Below are 20,812 nucleotides of genomic sequence, written 5' to 3' on the forward strand. Positions count from 1 at the left end.
TGCCTCTATCTTGTCTATCCCTTTCATTATTTTAAATGTTTCTATAAGATCACCCCTCATCCTTCTGAACTCCAACGAGTAAAGACCCAGTCTACTCAATCTATCATCATAAGGTAACCCCCTCATCTCCGGAATCAGCCGAGTGAATCGTCTCTGTACCCTCTCCAAAGCCAGTATATCCTTCCTTAAGTAAGGTGACCAAAACTGCACGCAGTACTCCAGGTGCAGCCTTACCAATAACTTGTACAGTTGCAGCAGGACCTCCCTGCTTTTGTACTCCATCCCTCTTGCAATGAAGGCCAACATTCCATTTGCCTTCCTGATTACCTGCTGCACCTGCAAACTAACTTTTTGGGATTCATGCACAAGGACCCCCAGGTCCCTCTGCACCTCAGCATGTTGTAATTTTTCCCCATTCAAATAATATTCCCTTTTACTGTTTTTTTTCCCCCCAAGGTGGATGACCTCACACTTTCCAACATTGTATTCCATCTGCCAAACCTTAACCCATTCGCTTAACCTATCCAAATCTCTTTGCAGCCTCTCTGTGTCCTCTACATAACCCGCTTTCCCACTAATCTTTGTGTCATCTGCAAATTTTGTTACACTACACTCTGTCCCCTCTTCCAGGTCATATATGTATATTGTAAACAGTTGTGGTCCCAGCACCGATCCCTGTGGCACACCACTAACCACTGATTTCCAACCCGAAAAGGACCCATTTATCCCGACTCTCTGCTTTCTGTTCGCCAGACAATTCTCTATCCATGCTAATACATTTCCTCTGACCCCGCGTTCCTTTATCTTCTGCAGTAACCTTTTGTGTGGCACCTTATCGAATGCCTTTTGGAAATCTAAATGCACCACATCCATTCGTACACCTCTATCCACCATGCTCGTTATATCCTCAAAGAATTCCAGTAAATTAGTTAAACATGATTTCCCCTTCATGAATCCATGCTGCGTCTGCTTGATTGCACTATTCCTATCTAGATGTCCCGCTATTTCTTCCTTAATGATAGCTTCAAGCATTTTCCCCACTACAGATGTTAAACTAACCGGCCTATAGTTACCTGCCTTTTGTCTGCCCCCTTTTTTTTTTTAAAAACAGAGGCGTTACATTAGCTGTTTTCCAATCCGCTGGTACCTCCCCAGAGTCCAGAGAATTTTGGTAGATTATAACGAATGCATCTGCTATAACTTCTGCCATCTCTTTTAATACCCTGGGATGCATTTCATCAGGACCAGGGGACTTGTCTACCTTGAGTCCCATTAGCCTGTCCAGCACTACCCCTCCTAGTGATAGTGATTGTCTCAAGGTCCTCCCTTCCGAATTCCTGTGTCCAGCAATTTTTGGCATGGTTTTTGTGTCTTCCACTGTGAAGACCGAAGCAAAATAATTGTTTAAGGTCTAACGAACTGGCCTCAACAACTTTCTGTGGTAGAGAATTCCACAGGTTCACAATTCTCTGGATGAAAAAGTTTCTCCTCATCTCGGTCCTGAATGGCTTATCCCATATCTTTAGATTGTGATCCCTGGTTCTGGACTTCCCCAACATCGGGAAGATTCTTCCTGCATCTATCCTGTCCAATCCCGTCACAATTTTATATGTTTCTATGAGATCCCCTCTCATTCTTCTAAATTCCAGTGAATATAAGCCGAGTCGATCCAGTATTTCTTCATATGTTAGTCCTGCCATCCCGGGAATCAGTCTAGTGAACCTTCGCTGCACTCCCTCAATAGCAAGAATGTCCTTCCTCAGATTAGGAGGCCAAAACTGTACACAATATTCCAGGTGAGGCCTCACCAAGGCCCTGTACAACTGCAGTAAGACCTCCCTGTTCCTATACTCAAATCCTCTCGCTATGAAGGTCAACATGCATTTCTCTTCTTCACCACCTGCTGTACCTGCATGCCAACTTTCAATGACTGATGAACCATGACACCGTCTCGTTGCACCTCCCCTTTTCCTGATCTGTCACCATTCAGATAATATTCTGCCTTCCTGTTTTTGCCACCAAAGTGGATAATCTCACATTTATCCACATTATACTGCATCTGCCATGCATTTGCCCACTCACCTAACCTGTCCAAATCACACTGCAGCCTTTTAGCATCCTCCTCACAGCTCACACTGCCACCCAGTTTACTGTCATCTGCAAACTTGGAGACATTACATTCAATTCCTTCGTCTAGAATCATTAATGTATATTGTAAACAGCTGGGGTCCCAGCACCGAACCTTGCGGTACCCGACTAGTCACTGCCTGCCAGTCTGAAAAGGACCCGTTTATTCCAACTCTTTGCTTCCTGTCTGCCAACTAGTTCTCTATCCACGTCAATGCATTACCCCCAATACCATGTGCTTTAATTTTGAACACTAATCTCTTGTGTGGGGCGTTGTCAAAAGCCTTTTGAAAGTCCAAATACACCACATCCACTGGCTCTCCCTTGTCCACTCTACTAGTTACATCCTCAAAAAATTTCAGAAGATTTGTCAAGCACAATTTCCCTTTCATAAATCCATGCTGACTTGGACCGAGCCTGTCACTGCTTTCCAAATGCGCTGCTATGACATCTTTAATAATTGAATCCAACATTTTCCCCACTACCGATGTCAGACTAACCGGTCTATAATTCCTTGTTTTCTCTCTCCTTTTTTAAAAAGTAGGATTACATTAGCGACTCTCCAATCCATAGGAACTAATCCAGAGTCTATAGAATGTTTGAAAATGACCACCAATGCATCCACTATTTTGAGGGTCACTTCCTTAAGTACTCTGGGATACAGACTATCAGGCCCTGGGGATTTATCGGCCTTCAATCCCATCAATTTCCCTAACACAATTTCCTGACTAATAAGGATTTCCTTCAGTTCCTCCTTCTCGCGAGACCCTTGGTCCCCTATTATTTTCGGGAGGTTATTTGTGTCTTCCTTCGTGAAGACAGAACCAAAGTATTTATTCAATTGGTCTGCCATTTCTTTGTTCCCCATTATGAATTCATCTGATTGACTGCAAGGGACCTACATTGGTCTTTAGTAATCTTGTTCTCTTCACATCTCTATAGAAGCTTTTCCAGTCAGTTTTTATGTTCCCTGCAAACTTACTCTCGTACTCTATTTTCCCCCTCCTAATTAAACCCTCAAGTCCTCCTCTGCTGGATTCTAAATTTCTCCCAATCCTCAGGTTTGCTGCTTTTTCTAGCCAATTTATATGCCTCTTCCTTGGATTTAACACTATCCTAATTTCCTTTGTTAGCCACGGTTGAGCCACCTTCCCCTTTTTATTTTTACGCCAGACAGGAATGTACAATTGTTGTAGTTCATCCATGTGATCTTTAAATGTCTGCCATTGTCTATCCACCATCAGCCCTTTAAGTATTATTCGCCAGTCTATCCTAGCCAATTCACGTCTCATACCATCGAAGTTACCTTTCTTTAAGTTCAGGACCCTAGTCTCTGAATTAACTGCGTCACTCTCCATCTTAAATGAAGAATTCTACAATATTGTCACTCTTCCCCAAGGGGCCTCGCACGACCAGATTGCTCATTAATCCTCTCTCATTACACAAGAACTTGTAGGGTGGCCTGCTCTTTAGTTGGTTCCTCGACATATTGGTCTAGAAAACCATCCCTTATACCGTACAGGAAATCCTCCTCCACAGTACTGCTACCAGTTTGGTTAGCCCAATCTTTTTTAGATTAAAGTCACCCATGATAACTGCTGTACCTTTATTGCACGCGTCCCTAATTTCCTGTTTGATGCCATCCCCAACCTCCCTACTTCTGTTTGGTGGTCTGTACACAACTCCCACTATCGTTTTCTGCCCTTAGGTGTTTCGCAGCTCTACCCATATAGATTCCACATCATCCACGCTAATGTCCTTCCTTACTATTGCGGTAATCTCTAACCAGTAACGCTACCCCACCTCCTTTTCGTTCCTGAATATTGAATACCCTGGATATTGAGTTCCCAGCCTTGGTTACCATGGAGCCATGTCTCCGTAATCCCAATTACATCATATCCATTAACAGCTATCTGCGCAGTTAATTCATCCACCTTATTACGAATGCTCCTTGCATTGAGACTTAAGAGCCTTCAAGCTTGTTTTTTTTAAACACTCTTTGTCCTTTTATGTTGTAATGTGGCCCTTTTTAATTTTTGCCCTTAATTTCTCTGCCCTCCACTCTCGTTTGTCTCCTCCCTACCTTTTGCTTCTCTTTGCCTCCCTGCGTAGATTCCTACCCCCTGCCATATTAGTTTAAACCCTCCCCAACAGCACTAGCAAACACTCCGCCTTGGACATTGGTTCCGGTCCTGCCCAGGTGCAGACCATTCGGTTTGTACTGGTCCCACCTCCGCCAGAACCGGTTCCAATGTCCCAGGAATTTGAATCCCTCCCCCTTGCCCCATTCCTCAAGCCACGTATTCATCTGAACTATCCTACTATTTCTACTCTGACTAGCACGTGGCAATCCTGAGATTACTACCTTTGAGGTTCTACTTTTTAATTTAACTCCTAGCTCCCTAAATTCAGCTTGAAGGACCTCAACCCGTTTTTTTACCTATATCGTTGGTATCTATATGTACCACGACAGCTGGCTGTTCACCCTCCTCCTCCAGAATGTGCTGCAGCCGCTCCGAGACATCCTCGACCCTTGCGCCAGGGAGACAACATACCATCTTGGAGTCTTGGTTGTGGCCGCAGAAACGTCACAAGACAACCCTTTCATCTCAGCAATCAACCTCGTTAACCTTCTCTGAACTGCCTCCAATGCAAGTATATCCCTCCTTAAATAAAGAGGCCAAAACTGTTCGCAGTACTCCAGGTGCGGTCTCACCAACAGTTCTAACAGGACTTCCCTACTTTAATACTCCATCCCCCTTGCTATAAAGGCCAATGTTCCATTTGACTTCCTAATTATGTGCTGTACCTGCATGCCAACGTTTTGTGTTTCACGTACAAGGACCCCCAGATCCTTCTGTACCACAGCATTTTGTAATCGCTCACCATTTAAATAATAATTTGTCATATTTTTACTAACAAAGTGGATAACCTCCCACTTCCCCACATTATACTCCATCTGCCAAATTTTTGCCCACTCACTTAGCCTGTCTATATCCCTTTGCAGAATCTTTGTATCTTCCTCACAAACTTGCTTTCCCACCTATCTTTGTATCATCAGCAAATGTGGCTACGTTACACTCAGTCCCTTCATCCAAGTCATTAATATAGATTGTAAATAGTTCAGGCCCCAGCACTGATCCCTGTGGCACCCCACTAATTACTGTTTGCCAACCTGAAAATGACCTATTTGTCCAGACTCTGTTTTCTGTTAATTAGCCAATCCTCTATCCATGCTAATATATTACCCTCAACCCCATAAGCTTGTATCTTGTGCAATAACCATTTATGTGGCACGTTATCGAATGCCTTTTGGAAATCTAAATACACCATATCCACTTGTTCCCTTTTATCCACCGTGCTCGTTACATCCTCAAAGAACTCCAGTAAATTTGTCAAACACGATTTCCCTTTCATAAAACCATGCTGACTCTGCATGACTATTATGATTTTCTAAATGTCCTGCAACTACTTCCTTAATAATGGACTCCAGCATTTTCCCAATCTCAGATGTTAGGCTAACTGGTCTATAGTTTCCTGCATTCGGTCTCCCTCCTTTCTTAAATAGGGACTTTACATTTGTGGTTTTCCAATCCGCTGGGACCTTTACAGAATCCAGGGGATTTTGGTAGATTACAACCAATGCATCCACTATCTCTGTTACCACTTCTTTTGGGACCCTAGGATGCAGGCCATCAAGAGACTTGTCCACCTTTAGTCCCATTAGTTTGCTAGTACTTTTTCCTCTAGTAATAGTTTGAATTTCCCCCCTCCCAATAACCCCTTGATCATCAATTATTGGTATGCTTTTACTGTCTTCTACCATGAAGACCATACAAAATATTTGTTCAAAGTCTCTGCCATTTGGGCATGATCTGATAGCCATTAGAGACTTGATTGCAAGGTGACCAGGACTGGAAACTAAATATTCAGAGGTATTTGACAATTCGGAGGGACAGACAGAAAGGGAAAGGGGTAGCTCTGTTAGTAAAGAATGAGATCAGTGCATTAGTGAGAAACGATATTGGCTCAAAAGATCAAAATGTTGAATCAGTTTGGAGATAAGGAATAATAAAGGGAAAGAGTCACTGGTGGGTGTAGTCTATAGGCCCCTTAACAGTAGCTGCACTGTTGGACGGTGTATAAATCAAGAAATAATCGAGGCTTGTAAAAAAGGAACAATCATTGGCCGATTTTAACCTTCATATTGATTGGACAAAGCAAATTGGCCAAGGTAGCCTTGAGGAAGAGTTCATAGAGTGTATCCGGGATGGTTTTCTTGAACAGTACATTGCAGAACCAACCAGGGAGCAGGCTATCTTCGATCTGGTACTGAGTAATGAGACATGATCTCGCAGTAAAGGATCCTCTAGGATTGAGTGACCATAACATGGTTGAATTTCAAATTCAGTTGGAGGGCGAGAAAGTTGGATCTCAAACCAGTGACCGAAGCTTAAACAAAGGAGACTACAAAGGTATGAAGGCAGAGTTGGTTAAAGTGGACTGGGAAAATGGATTAAAGTGTGGGACAGTTGATGAGCAATAGCAGACATTTAAGGAGATATTTCATAACTCTCAACAAAAATATATTCCAATGAGAAGGAAAGATTGTAAGAGAAGGGATAACCAACCGTGACTAACTAAGGAAATAAGGGATGGTATCAAATTGAAAACAATGGCATACAAAGACTAGTGGGAGGCCAGAGGATTGGAAAACTTAAATGCCTGCAAAGAACTAAAAAAAATAATAAAGTAAAGGAAGATAGATTATGAAAGCAAACTAGCAAGAAATATAAAAACAGATAGTAAGAGTTTCTACTAGGTACATAAAAAGGAAAAGAGTGGCTAAAGTAAATGTTGGTCTCTTAGAGAATGAGGCTGGAGAATTAATAATGGGGAACACGGAAATGGCAGATATTTGAACAAATATTTTCTATCAGTCTTCACGGTAGAAGACACTAAAGACATCCCAATAGTGGATAATCAAAAGGCTATTAGGGAGGGAGGAATTTAATACAATCACTAAAGTAGTAGTACTCGGTAAAATAATGGGACTAAAAGTGGACTAGTCCCCTGGACCTGATGGCTTGCATCCTAGGGTCTTGAGAAGTGGCTGCAGAGATAGTGGATGCATTGGTTGTAATCCACCAAAATTCCCTGGATTCTGGGGAGCTCCCAGAGGATTGGAAAATCGCAAATGTAACGCCCCTATTTAAAAAAAAGAGGCAGACAGTGAGCAGGAAACTATAGACCAGTTAGCCTAACATCTGTCATTGGGAAAATGCTGGAGTCCATTATTAATTAAGGAAGCAGTAGCAGGACATTTGGAAAAGCATGATTCAATCAAGCAGAGAAAGGGAAATTATGTTTTGCAAATTTGCTGGAGTTCTGAGGATGTAATGAGCAGGGTGGATCAGGGGGAACCAGTGAATGTGGTGTATTTGGATTTCCAGAAGGCATTTGATAAGGTGCCACATAAAAGATTATTGCACAAAATAAAAGTTCATGGGGTTGGGGGTAATATATTAGCATGGATAGAGGATTGGCTAACTAACAGAAAACAGAGAGTCGGGATAAATGGTTCATTTTCCATTTGGCAAACAGTAACTAGTGGGGTGCCGCAGGGATCGGTGCTGGGTCCTCAACTATTTACAATCTATATTAATGACTTGCATGAAAGGACCGGGTGTAATGTAGTCAATTTTGCTGATTTTAAAAAGATGGGTGGGAGAGCAAATTGTGAGGAGGACACACAAAATTTGCAAAGAGATATAGACAGGCTAAGTGAATGGGCAAAATTTGGCAGATGGAGTATAATGTGGGAAAATGTGAGGTCATCCACTTTTGCAGAAAAAAATAGAAAAGCAAATTATAATTTAAATGGAGAAAAATTGCAACGTGCTGCAGTGCAGAGGGACCTGGGAGTCCTTGTGCATGAAACACAAGTAGTTAGCATGCAAGTACAGCAAGTATTCAGTAAGGCAAATGGAATGTTGGCCTCGATTGCAAGGGGGAGAGAGTATAAAAGCAGAGAAGTCTTGCTACAACTGTACAGGGTATTGGTGATGCCACACCTGGAGTACTGTGTACAGTTTTGATCTCCGTATTTAAGAAAGGATATACTTGCATTGGAAGCAGTTCAGAGAAGGTTCACTCACTAGATTGATTCCGGAGATGAGGGGATTGACTTAAGATAGGTTGAGTAGATTGGGCCTATACACATTGGAGTTCAGAAGAATGAGAGGTGATCTTATCGAAACATAAAAGATAATGAGCAGGCTCGACAAGGTGGATTCAGAGAGGATATTTCCACTCATAGGGGAAACTAAAACTAGGGGTCATTGTCTCAGAATAAGGGGTCACCCATTTAAAACTGAGATGAGGAGGAATTTCTTCTCTGAGGGTTGTAAATCTGTGGAATTATCTGCCCCAGAGAGCTGTGGAGGCTGGAATATATTTAAGGCGGAGATAGGCAGATTTTTGAGCAATAAGGGAATAAAGGGTTATGGGGAGCAGGCAGGGAAGTGGAACTGAGGGCCCAAATGGCCTACTCCGATGTTCCTATGCCCCGTTTCCCCATTATTAAATCCCAGTCTCATGCTCCAAGGGACCAATGTTTACTTTAGCTACTCTCTTCCCTTTTAATATATCTGTAGAAGTTCTTACTGTCCATTTTTATATTTCTTGCTAGTTTAGTCTCATAAAATATCTTCTCTCTTATTTTTTTTCGTCGTCCTTGTCAACCACATCCATTACATTTTCTTTATCCAACCTGCTATTTTTTGAAAAATTGTCAAGTCTGATCTGCTTTTTAAAATCTACACTGACTGGCTCCAATTAATTTGTGTTTTTCCGATTACTTAGTCATTTCACCCCATAACAGACTCTAGTCGTTTACCAACAACGCAAAGTATTACTAACTGGCTTATAATTTCCAAGCTTATCCTTGTCTCTATTTAAGGGGGGCAGTCACATTTTCATCCTCCAGTTATCTGGCACCATTTTTCTTTCCACGGTATTATGGAAACCTGTTGTAAGGACATCTGCTATTTCTTCTTTACCTGCCTTCTGAATTTTCTAATGCAGAGTCAGGTCCTAGTACTTCATGTACGTTTAGTTTAATTGCCTCCTTTAGTTGGTCATGGGTTCAAGCCACACCGCAGAAACCTTAACATGTAATCTAGGCTGACAATTCGGGGCAGTACCGAGTAAACAGAAGTCCTGTTTGCCTTCATACTGCCCAAGAAATGCTAAGATTGTAAGTGGGGGGGGCCATACAGCCAGAGTTAAATGACCTCAATTCCTTGGATCAAGTGGGAGTTCAACCAAAGTTACTCTGAAGACCAACTGTTTTAAACTGCCATTACCCTCCTGCTCTCTGCTTCTCACATTTGGCTTCCGAATCCCTGGACTTCTCTGGACATCAAGACTGCAGTAGAATTGCCATGTTAGCAATTCCATGAGCTGCAGGAATACTACTTTACATCAGAATTATTCTAGAATTAATTGTAACGATTTTACATACATTCAAAATTTATGGGGGGAAAAAAAAGACTAAAAGATGTTAAAATCCAATAAGCAAATATATATATTTTTTTAAATTTTCATGATTATAATGTCTAACAGTTCTATAACAAACAAATATAAGCTGGGGAAAGGAGTAAAAAAAAAAAAAATCACCCAAAAAGTATCATCCACTGATCCCTTTTGGAAAGTGTGTGCGCGCGCATGGCAATGCCCTCCACTATCGGCTCGCAATCCTTGTCTCGGCAAACACTTGTAGAATGAATATTTGGGAAAGGTGCTTGAGGGCAGCTGGCACCCATTAAAATCATTGATTAGGTGATCAGCACCTCCATGAAAAGAGAGCAAAAAGACGACAAATTTGGCTTCCGAATTCCTGGACTTCTCTGGACATCAAGGTAACGTTTCTGTATTGGACTACACTGGATCACACCACTTCATTTCTGCATTGGGCTACACTGGCTTACACCACTATGCTTCTGCTCTGGACTACACCGCAAGACTCATTTGTTGTGTCAAACATTTGCTGCTAAAATAATGATCTTCCCCACTGTGGGTGTCTCTGTACTGAGCTGGGTGACTCGTTCATCTGGTTTTGCAGCCCTGTTGGTCGCTGTCTTGTGCGGTTTTACATTTTCTCCGCTGCTTCTGATCTACCGTGACCTCTAACTTCAGGTCAACTTTCCCATCATCTTTCTGCACCTCAACCGATTCTCTCATTCCCACGGCAATAACCACCATCCTTCAATGCGCAACCCTTCAAATCGCTTTGAATTTCACTCGCCCACTGCACCAGTCACCAAACTTGGACAACAGTGCGTCGATGCTCCATGCCGACTCCATCCTACCGGTCAGCTTTTGCACTCCATGGCACCTCAGACTTTATCTCTGGACTCCTTACTATTGTCACCAACCTATTCCTGTTACTATCAGGAAATATGCATCCCTATAATTGCTACATAACCAGGCCTATGTAACTTTTTTCCCTGTCCATTTGAATGTGCCACTCCAGACCCAAGCCATTCACTTCTAATTCCACCTCTTTCTCCCCCATTTTCTTTTCTCTCTATCTCTATCTGACCAGTCTCTCCAGTCGTCATGCTGCCTTTCATCTCTCCTCTCTCGGATACTCTGCCCTCCCAAATCCCTACCCCCAAGCCTTCATTACTCTTCGACCTTCCTAGGCTTGACTCCCTCTTCGATAAGCCTACAGCTTCCCTCTCTGGGCATCCTACGAAGGGCCCACCATGGCACTCGTCGCTGTCTCCTCACGATTAGCAACCCCAACTGTCCCCTCCTACTCGCTCGTCGACCTTCCCGCCCAGCACGCCTGCTGGTGACCAATAATGCCAATCTCCTCTCCGTCCAACTCACCCCTCCCAGTGCTGACCCCGTGGATGCTGGCAGTGGATCAGCCATCACCGACACTCTCCACATCTCCCTGCAGAATGTCCGTTCACTGGTGACCAAGGCCCTTGACATCCATAAGCTTATTGTGGATGATTGCATCGACATCATGGCCCTACCGGAAACTTGGCTGTGGGGTGATGACTGCTTACTCTTAAATGAAGCCTCCCCCGCCTGGCTATACCTTCCACCACTTGCTGCGCCCAGACCACCGTGGTGGTGGTGTGCCTCTCATTACCAAATCACACCTTCGTCTGTCCCCCTACTCCTCCCGCACTTTCTCCTCCTTTGAGCATCTCACTTTGTTCCACCCTGCTCATATTTAAAATTCTTGTTCTCTATTTCCCACCCAAGTATGATAAAAATTTTATCATCGAGATATCTTCACCGTTTTCCTCTGCCTCTGCACCGAGCGACTTCTCATCCTTAGTGATTCCAACCTCCATCTCAATTCATCATGCTCACTCTCATCGGAGTTCACTACCCTCCTATCCCTCCCTTAATCTCTCCCTCCATTTGAACTTCCCAACCCCTATTCGCGGCCACCCCCTTGACCTTGCCATCTCTTGTGGCCTCACTACTCCCATCATGTCAATCGCAGAGGTGGTCATTTTTGACCACTTCCTTGTATCACTCTCCAACCACATTGCTTCCCTCCCCCACCGCCCCCACCAACTCGACTTCCTTCTGTGACCGCCCTTGGAAAAAACTCCCTCTCAACTGTCTTGCAACTGCACTTATGAAATCGCAATTGTTCAGCCTTTGGCTCGCCATTCACCACGGCATTTCTACAGCTACCGATCTGCTCAACCACACTTTCAATGCCCTAATCCCTATACAAACCATTAAACTCTCACGCTGGCCGCTCCCCCTGGTACTGCTCTCAACTTCGCTCCCGCCAGTCCAAGGGACGCAAAGTTGAACGGATATAGTGGAAAGCTGGTTTAGCCATTCACCGCCAGATCTGGTTGGACCACAAAGTATTATCGGGTTCTATTCTTGTCTGCCAAAACTGCTCACTATTCCAGGATCATTCTGGAATTCAAAAGGTAAAACTCAGATACTATTCGCTACCACTAACCATCTTCTTAAGCCCCTCTCCCCTGTCCCCCCCACACTCTCCTCCAACAACAAGCGTGAGGAGCTCGTGGACTTCTTTGTCTCCAAGACTGAGACCATCCGATCAGCTCCCTCTGCCACTTCCCTTCCTTCCCCTAGCCCACTGGGCCAAACTTCCTGTAAGGTTCCTGTCTGACCTAGTCTTGAACTCACATCTTTCTCTTCAATCTTCCCTCTTGACCGCTCCATGCTCATCTTGTCCATGAAACCCACTTCCTGCTCCTTCGACCCTATTCCCACCAAACTGCTGAGCACTCAACTTCCTTTTCTAGCTCCCATGTTAGCCGACATTATTAACGGTTCTCTCTCCTCAGGTACTGTCCCCCTCTCCTCAAAAAAACAACCCTTGACCCACTGTCCTTGCAAACTACCCCCCATCTCCAACCTCCCTTTTGACTCCAAAAGTCCTTGAATGTGTTGTTGCTTCCCAAATCCGTGCCCATCTTTCCCAGAACTCCATGTTTGAATCTCTCCAATCAGGTTTCCGCACCTGCCCCAGTACTGAAACAGCTCTCAAAGTTACAAATGATATCCTTTGTGACTGTGACAAAAGTAAACTATTCCTCCTCGTCCTTCTTGACCCGTCAACAGCCTTTGACACGGTTGACCACTCCATCCTCCTCCACTCCCTCTCCACCATCGTCAAGCTGGCTGGGACGACACTCGCCTGGTTCCATTCTTATCCATCGAATCGTAGCCAGAAAATCAACTACAATGGCTTCTCTTCCCACTCTCGCATCGTTGCCTCTGGGGTCCCCCAAGGATCTATCCTTGGCCCCTTGCTATTTCTCATTTATATGCCGCCGCATGGCGACATAATCCGAAAACATGGTGTCAGTTTCCACATGTACACTGACACACCCAGCTCAAGTGGGATGGAGTATTGCAAGGGGGATGGAGTATAAAAGGCAAGTCCTGCTACAACTGTACAGGGTATCGGTGAGACCACACCTCAAGTATTGCATACAGTTTTGGTCTCCTTATTAAGGAGGGATAAACTTGCATTGGAGGCAGTTCAGAGAAGGTTCACTCGGTTGATTCTGGAGATGAAGGGGTAAACTTATGAAGAAAGCTTGAGCAGGTTGGGCCGATACTCATTGGAGTTTAGAAGAATGAGAGGTGATCTTATTGAAACATACAAGATACTGAGGGGGCTCAACAAGGTAGATGCAGAGAGGATGTTTCTCCTCGTGAGGAATCTAGAACTAGTGGGTATAGTTTATGAATAAGGCGTCGCCCTTTTAGAACTGAGATGAGGAGGAATTTCTTCTTCAGAGGGTTGTAAATCTGTGGAATTCTCTGCCCCAGAGAGCTGTGGAGACTGGGTCTGAATATATTTAAGGTGGAGACACACAGATTTTTGAACGATAAGGTGAGTGAAAGGTTATGGGGAGCGGGCAGGGAAGTGGAGTTGAGCCCAAGATCAGATCAGCCATGATCTTATCAAATGGCAGAGGAGGCTCGAGGGGCCAAATGGCCGACTCCTGCTCCTATTTCTTATGTTCTTATGTTCAACCTCAACACCACTTCTCTCGACCCCTTCATGGTTTCTAAATTGTCAGACCGCTTGTCAGACATGCAACACTGGATGAGCAGAAATTTTCTCCAATTAAATATTGGGAAGACCGAAGCCATTGTCTTCGTTCCCCGCCACAAACTCCGTTTCCCGCCACAAACTCTGTTTCCTAGCCACCGATTCCATCCCTCTCCCTACCATCTGTCTGAGGTTGAACCAGACTATTCGTAACCTTGGTATCATATTTGACCCTGAAATGAGCTTCCGACAACATATCCGCAGCATTACTAAAACCGCCTATTTCCAGCTCCGCAACATCGTTGATCTCTGGCCCTGCCTCAGCTCATCTGCTGCTGAAACCTTCGTCCATGCATTTGTTACCTCTAGACTTAACTATTCCAACGCATTCCTGGCTGGCCTTCCACATTCTTGCATAAACTCGAGGTCATCCTGAACTCGGCTGCCTGTGTCCTAACTCGCACCGTCCCGCTCACCCATCACCCGTGTTCGCTGACCTGCACTGGCCCTCGGTTAAACAACGCCTCGACTTCAAAATTCTCACCCTCGTTTTCAAATCCCTCCATGGCCTCGCCCTTCCCTATCTCTGTAGTCTCCTTCAGCCTCACAACCCCTCCCCCATCCCCAGATTATCTGTGCTCCTCAAATTCCATCCTCTTGAGCATCCCTGATTATAAATCGCTCAACCATCGGTGGCCGTGCCTTCAGCTGCTTGGGCCCCAAGCTCTGGAACTCCATCCTTAAATCTCTCTTTCCTCCTTTAAGGTGCTCTTTAAAACCTCTCTCTTTGACCAAGCTTTTGGTCATCTGCCTTAATTTCTTATGTGACTTGGTGTAAAAAGAAATTCTTAAACACGCCTGTGAATCACCTTGGGACGTTTTACTATGTTAAAGACGATATATAAATATAACTTGTTGTCGATGAAGATAAGTGTTTTTCTGCTTCTGTGTCTCCACTAGTTGTTGGTATTTACTAGCAAGGAGATGTGGCAAAGTAGATAGAAGGATACCCTCAGGGGAGGAGAGGGAGATAAAACAAGTGATCACATTTCCTAGCCACAGCAGGCTTACTGCTGACCTTTCAATTCTACCCATAGGGGGAATTAATCTATCTCACTCGCCCACATTGTAACTGCCCTGGGGAATTGAAAGGTCAAACACTACATAATAAAGCTTGGACAAAATAAAGCTTTTGTCATCATAGTGAAATACAAAGCAAACACATATCAACCAGTTTGGATCTTTAAGATCAGTCCTCTGTTCCCTGTGCAGATGGCAGCTATTTCTAATTGTGTAGCCTACGGTTGTAAGTCAAGCTCAACAGCATTTCAACTGATTTGATAAGGGTTTCTCAAACATGCAAAGTCTGCCCCCAATTGGCCGAAAGTGATGTAATAACTTAAATATATATCATAAATTGAGCAATATTAATTTTTACTCACTGGCTATTGCTATATATAAAGCATCAGCAAAGGACAATAAATATAATTGTTCCAGAGCTTGTGCTTGAAATCAGTCAAAATTAATTTTACTTTTTAACCAGTGATCCCAAACAGCTGCAGACACACATCGGTCAACAGCTGATTTTAAATAAAAGAAACTCAAAATGGACGTTGCATTTCAAGGGCTGACCTCAGTTAAATACAGCCGCAGCAGCAACCCATTAACCAGGCAAAATGTGCCAGATGACTTCACGGTTGGACCCAAGCACAAATAGGAGGTTTGGTTAGGTGACAAAAATGCATTTAAAGTTCTAATGTCTGTAAGCTTGTAATGTTTGTAGCTCCACACAAGATAATAAACAGAACCAGGCATGTTCCGGAGGCTTCCGACAGAGCTGCCTGCCATGTTAGAAGCTGTGTGTTGTGCTCTGTGAATATATAACATATGGCAGCGAGATGGGATTTTTCGGATGATTTAAAGCTGAAATTTTGTTGGTGAAGGATCCAGCCAGCCGACAGACACTTTGAAAGCTTGTGTCTTTGGAAAAAGCTACAAAATCCGAGGTAAAATACAGCACACTGTGTGAACAGCTAGAAATTAAAATGGTAGCACCTGCAGGTGTAATGGGACATTTGGGTGAACATGACCGGAAACGTTTTAAAGCGTATGTGGATCGGCTAGAAATGTATTTCACTGCAAATAACATAATTGAAGTTCCAGAGAATGCAGTCCAGAACCAGGCAATATTGGAACGTAAGAGAGCGATCTTATCAGAAGCTGGACTGGAATTGTTGAAACGGATAAATCTGCTTGTACCTGTCGCGTCAAATGACACAACACTTAAGAAATTTTAATGAAGCTGGAGCAGCACTACAACCCCAAACCGTTAGAAATTGCTGAAAGCTATCGTTTCGGTATACAAAATCAAAAGGCTGATGTTGGTATCAGTGATTACATTGTAGCATTAAAAAAAGCTATCGATTCACTGTAATTTCAGAAACTTTCAAAACCGAGCATTACAGGATCGTTTTGTTTGTGGGGTGAAAAATGATGCAATCAGAAGAAAGTTATTGACGACGGATGATTGACTTTTGAGATTGCTTGTCAGACAGTGAGGTCGATGGGCATGGCCGATCAATATTGCCAAGAATTTAATAATAATTGCGGTCCTCAGTCAACCGAGGTAAATCACCTGCAGGTTCAAAGCAAAAGGCGGTAGGGAGCCAAAGTCTCAGAAACTGGAAATGTTAACAGAGCGTCGAAATCGTACTATAGGTGCCTGGGACAACACATTGCTCAAAGGTGTCCACATGTGAAGGCAATGTTTCTTCTGCAGAAAGACTAGGCATCTTGCGAAGGCATGCCGACTGATGGGTAAACCAGTTTTACAAACTAGGAGTAGAAATCCTCAGACGACATAGCATAGAACAACAACAACAGGACATGGAGATGTTAGAGTTACACGTCATCAGAAGCACGAGGTTAACGGACAGCGATTCGGAAGGTATCAAAATCCACATAGATGTTGCGGAATTCAAGATACCAATGGAAATCGACACGGGTGCATCCGTGGGTCTAGTACTGGAGTCGCTATACCTCAACAAATTGCGGGAGTTCCCATTGCAGAAATCCAAGATAGAGCTGCGAGGCTACTCGGGAGAGAAAATTCCTGTGGTAGATCGTATCACCGTACCAGTGAAATATAAGGATCAATTTCAGAACTTGCCTCTAATAGTAGTGAAAGGAGACAAGCCTGCCTTACTAGGAAGAAATTGGTTGAGATCACTGAAGCTGGATTGGAGTGAGAGTTTCCACGTGGAAGCGAGATTTTCATCAATGGATGATGTTATTAAGCGATATCTGAAGGTGTTCTGCGAAACGGGCAGTCCGATCCAAGGCATCAAGGCGAGTGTCAGGGTACAGAAGGACGCTAGATCGGTTTACTACAAGCCACGTTCCATACCATATGCACCCAAGGAGAAAGTTGAGCAAGAACTCAAAAGACTAGAGACTGAGAACATTATTTGTAAGATAGATCGATGTAATTGGGCTACACCCATTGTTGTTGTACCTAAGTCCAATGGTAAGGTAAGATTGTGTGGTGATTATAAAGTAACCGTAAACCAGGTTCTAGAGGGTAATGTCCCCAATACATTGCCAAATATAGAAGATTTGTTCACAACACTGACAGGTGGTCAGATCTTCTCAAAACTGGATCTTACGAATGCCTACTTACAGTTTGAACTAGATGAGTCCAAGTCATGCTTGACTATAAATACTCATTCTAGGCCTATATCAATTTAATAGGCGACGGTTTTCTGCCCCTGCCATATTCTAAGGGTGATGAACCAGATTTTGCAAGGTATTGAAGGGACAGTATGTTATTTAGATGACATACTAATTTCAGCACCGAATAGGTAAATTCATAACAACATATTGAATGAAGTCCTCTCACGGCTACAGAAGCACTGGGTACGACTGTCTGCTTGGAGGGAGAGTTATTTAAAAACTCAGTGGAGTACTTAGGGGTACAGAGTAGACAAAGATGGTTTACATCCAACCATGGGAAAGCTGGATGCAATTAGAAATGCACCCACTCCCAGGAATGTCACTGAACTTCGTTCATTCTTGGGTCTTTTGAACTATTACAGGAAGTTCCTACCAAATTTGGCTACAGTATTACATCCACTGAATGAACTCTGGAAAAAGAACAGGTCCACTGGAAGTGGTCAAAAGAATGCGATACAGCATTCAAGGAGTGTAAAAGCAAATTGGTAGAGAGCACCATGTCAGTTCACTATAACATATCTAAGGAGATTAAGCTAGCATGTGATGCCTCTCCGTACGGAGTTGGGGCAGTGATCTCTCATGTATCACGTAGTGGGGAGGAGAGACCAATTGCTTTTGCTTCACGCACTCAGTGCCAGTGAGAGTAATTTTGCACAAATTGAAAGGGAAGCTTTGGCATTAATTTTTGGGGTCAAGAAGTTTCACAAATACTTTTATGGTCGTAAGTTTACCATCGTTACGGACCATAAGCCCCTAACAGTAATCCTCCATCCAAGGTTCCCAGTTCCAACATTAGCTGCAGCTCGAATGCAGAGATGGGCTTTGATTTTGTCAGCATATATATATGATATTGAATTACAGACGATCAGCTGATCACAGTAATGCTGATGCAATGTCTAGACTGCCTTCCCCATCACAAGTTACACCGGATAGGGAAGAAGTGTTCTATTTTTCATACATTGATGAATTGCCAGTCACAGCTGAAGAGATTGGTAGAGCAACCAAACGTGACCCACTGATGTCAATGGTGTATGATTATATTGCAAATGGATGGCCAAACCAGGTAACAGACAAAGATATTCATCCATTCTTCATTCGAAGGAATGAATTATCAGTCGATAAAGATTGTATCATGTGGGGTGCAAGAGTGGTTATACCAAATAAATTCAGGTCCAAATTATTAGGAGACTTCCATGACCAGCACCTGGGAATGTGCTTGACCAAGAGTTTTGCACGCAGTTACTTATGGTGGACAGGTCTTGATAAAGATAGAGTGTACATCGTGAGTCAGTGTACGACATGTCAATCGATAAGCAAGCAACCACCACCAGTACCATTACAGCCATGGAAATGGCCTCCCAAGGTGTGGCAAAGGCTACATATTGATTTTGCTGAGTTAGAAGGACAACAATTGTTCATTGTGATTGATAGCCATTCGAAGTGGGTTGAGGTGTTTCCAATGTGGAAAATAACAAGTAAAACATTAGACATTTTGCGAAGTTTATTTTCTTCATTTGGCCTTCCACAAGAAATTGTTTCGGATAATGGAGCACAATTTCGTTCCGAAGAATTTGCACAGTTCACGAGCAAAAATGGAGTGAAACATATCAAGGTTCCACCATACCACCCAGCTTCGAATGGTGCAGCAGAGCACACTGTACAAATTGTAAAAAGTGCCCTCAAAACAAATGTTAGATCCAAATCCAAAGAAACGACAGTTGTCATTGGATCATAAATTGGCTAATTTTTTGATTACATATCGTAATACTCCTCACACAACCACTGGTAGAACACCAGCAGAGTTGTTTCTCAAACGACAGCCACGAACCATATTCTCGTTGTTAAAACCAAATTTGGCACAGTCCGTAGAAGAGACACAATTAAGTCAAAGAGAATCATGATAGAGGTAGAGTAAAAGAGAGAAGTGTGAAATTAAACCAGAAGGTGAGAGTGAAGAACCATCACCATAAATGGGTAAAATGGTCACTAGGAAGAGTAGTGAAGATATGTGGTCCTTGCATATATTTGGTAAAGATGTTTGATAATGGACAGGTTAGGTTTGTTCATATTAATCATATTTTACCTACAGACTTGGAAGGAGTTGAAGGTGGGAAATGATTCAATTATTTCTGACTCATCAGATAGGTTTGATAGCAAATCCTACATCCACTGTACTGGAAACAAATCCAAGAGAAAATCAGAAGTCTGAGTCCGAGTCAGGAAAACAAACAGTCTGAAGTTAGAGTGAGTTCAAATGAAAATCAAGGAAATTCTATGGAGGAAAACATTCCTCAGGATGAGCCTCGAAGGAGTTTAAATTCGACACCATGTTTGGAAGGTTCTGTTTGAGATTGAAGGTATCCTCTTCGAAACAGAAAACAAGTGGTTAAGTTAAATTTGTAAATATGGAAAAAAATAAGTCTATATCCTGTGTTTTATATATAAACATGCAAGTTATGTATGATGTTGTTATAATAACTTCTTCATTAAGGAGGGAGAAGTGTAATGTCTGTAAGCTTGTAATGTTTGTAGCTCCACACTGTGGATATGGACGTATTCTGTACTGCAACTACAGAGTTACTAATAAACAGAACCAGGCATGTTCCGGAGGCTTCCGACAGAGCTGCCTGCCACGTTAGAAGCTGTGTGTGCTGTGCTCTGTGAATATATCACAAAAGTCATGAATTTTAAAGATGATTTTAACAGTGGGGACAGATGTGGCAAGGAGGTGATTAAACCAAGAAAGTTTGAATGTGGGAACTTGCTGAGTGAATATGCATTAATTTGCACACAAGGTCCCACAAACAGCAATGTTATGAATGACGAGATACATTTATTTTGATGGTGCTGGTCAAGAGCAATATTGGCCAGGACATTCAAATAAATCCTCAGCCATTCCTAAAATACTGCCGTAGGATCGTTTACATCTACCTGAATGGGAAAACTGCACTGAAGTATCAGCCTAGGTTATGTGCTCAAGTCCTGGGATAGGGCTTAAACCCATGACCTTGTGACACAAATGTCAAAGAACTACTACTGACTAAGGCAGAGGCTACAGGCAGGGTGCAAGACTGGATGAGATGGCTTGAGAATAGTGGAAAGATAAAAAGGGACAAGGTTGCAAAGGAAATTGAAGATCAGGATTTTAAAATTAATGCACCAAGGAGTGGAGATTGGCGATGATTGGAACTGATAGGCAAATAGAGTTTTATTCAGACCAGGATGCAGACAGCAGAGCTCTGGATGATGTTGATTTTATTTAAGGTAGAGCACAGGATGCTAGTGGGTGGGAGGGGTCAGGGTATTGGAAAAGTTGAGTCCAGAGGTGACAAAGACCGAGATAATGATTTCAGGTGCAGTATACAAGAC

The 20,812-nt window shown here is 43.1% G+C and overlaps 1 protein-coding gene across 3 annotated transcripts in view; it reads right to left on the reverse strand.

Moving 5' to 3' along the window:
• Positions 1-20,812, reverse strand: part of lnpep (leucyl/cystinyl aminopeptidase) — a 149,214-nt gene that overhangs the window by 42,590 nt on the left and 85,812 nt on the right. The gene's annotated exons all lie outside the window — the stretch shown is intronic.

This window comes from Pristiophorus japonicus, chromosome 1, assembly GCF_044704955.1.
Source record: "Pristiophorus japonicus isolate sPriJap1 chromosome 1, sPriJap1.hap1, whole genome shotgun sequence".
NCBI lineage: Eukaryota > Metazoa > Chordata > Chondrichthyes > Pristiophoridae > Pristiophorus > Pristiophorus japonicus.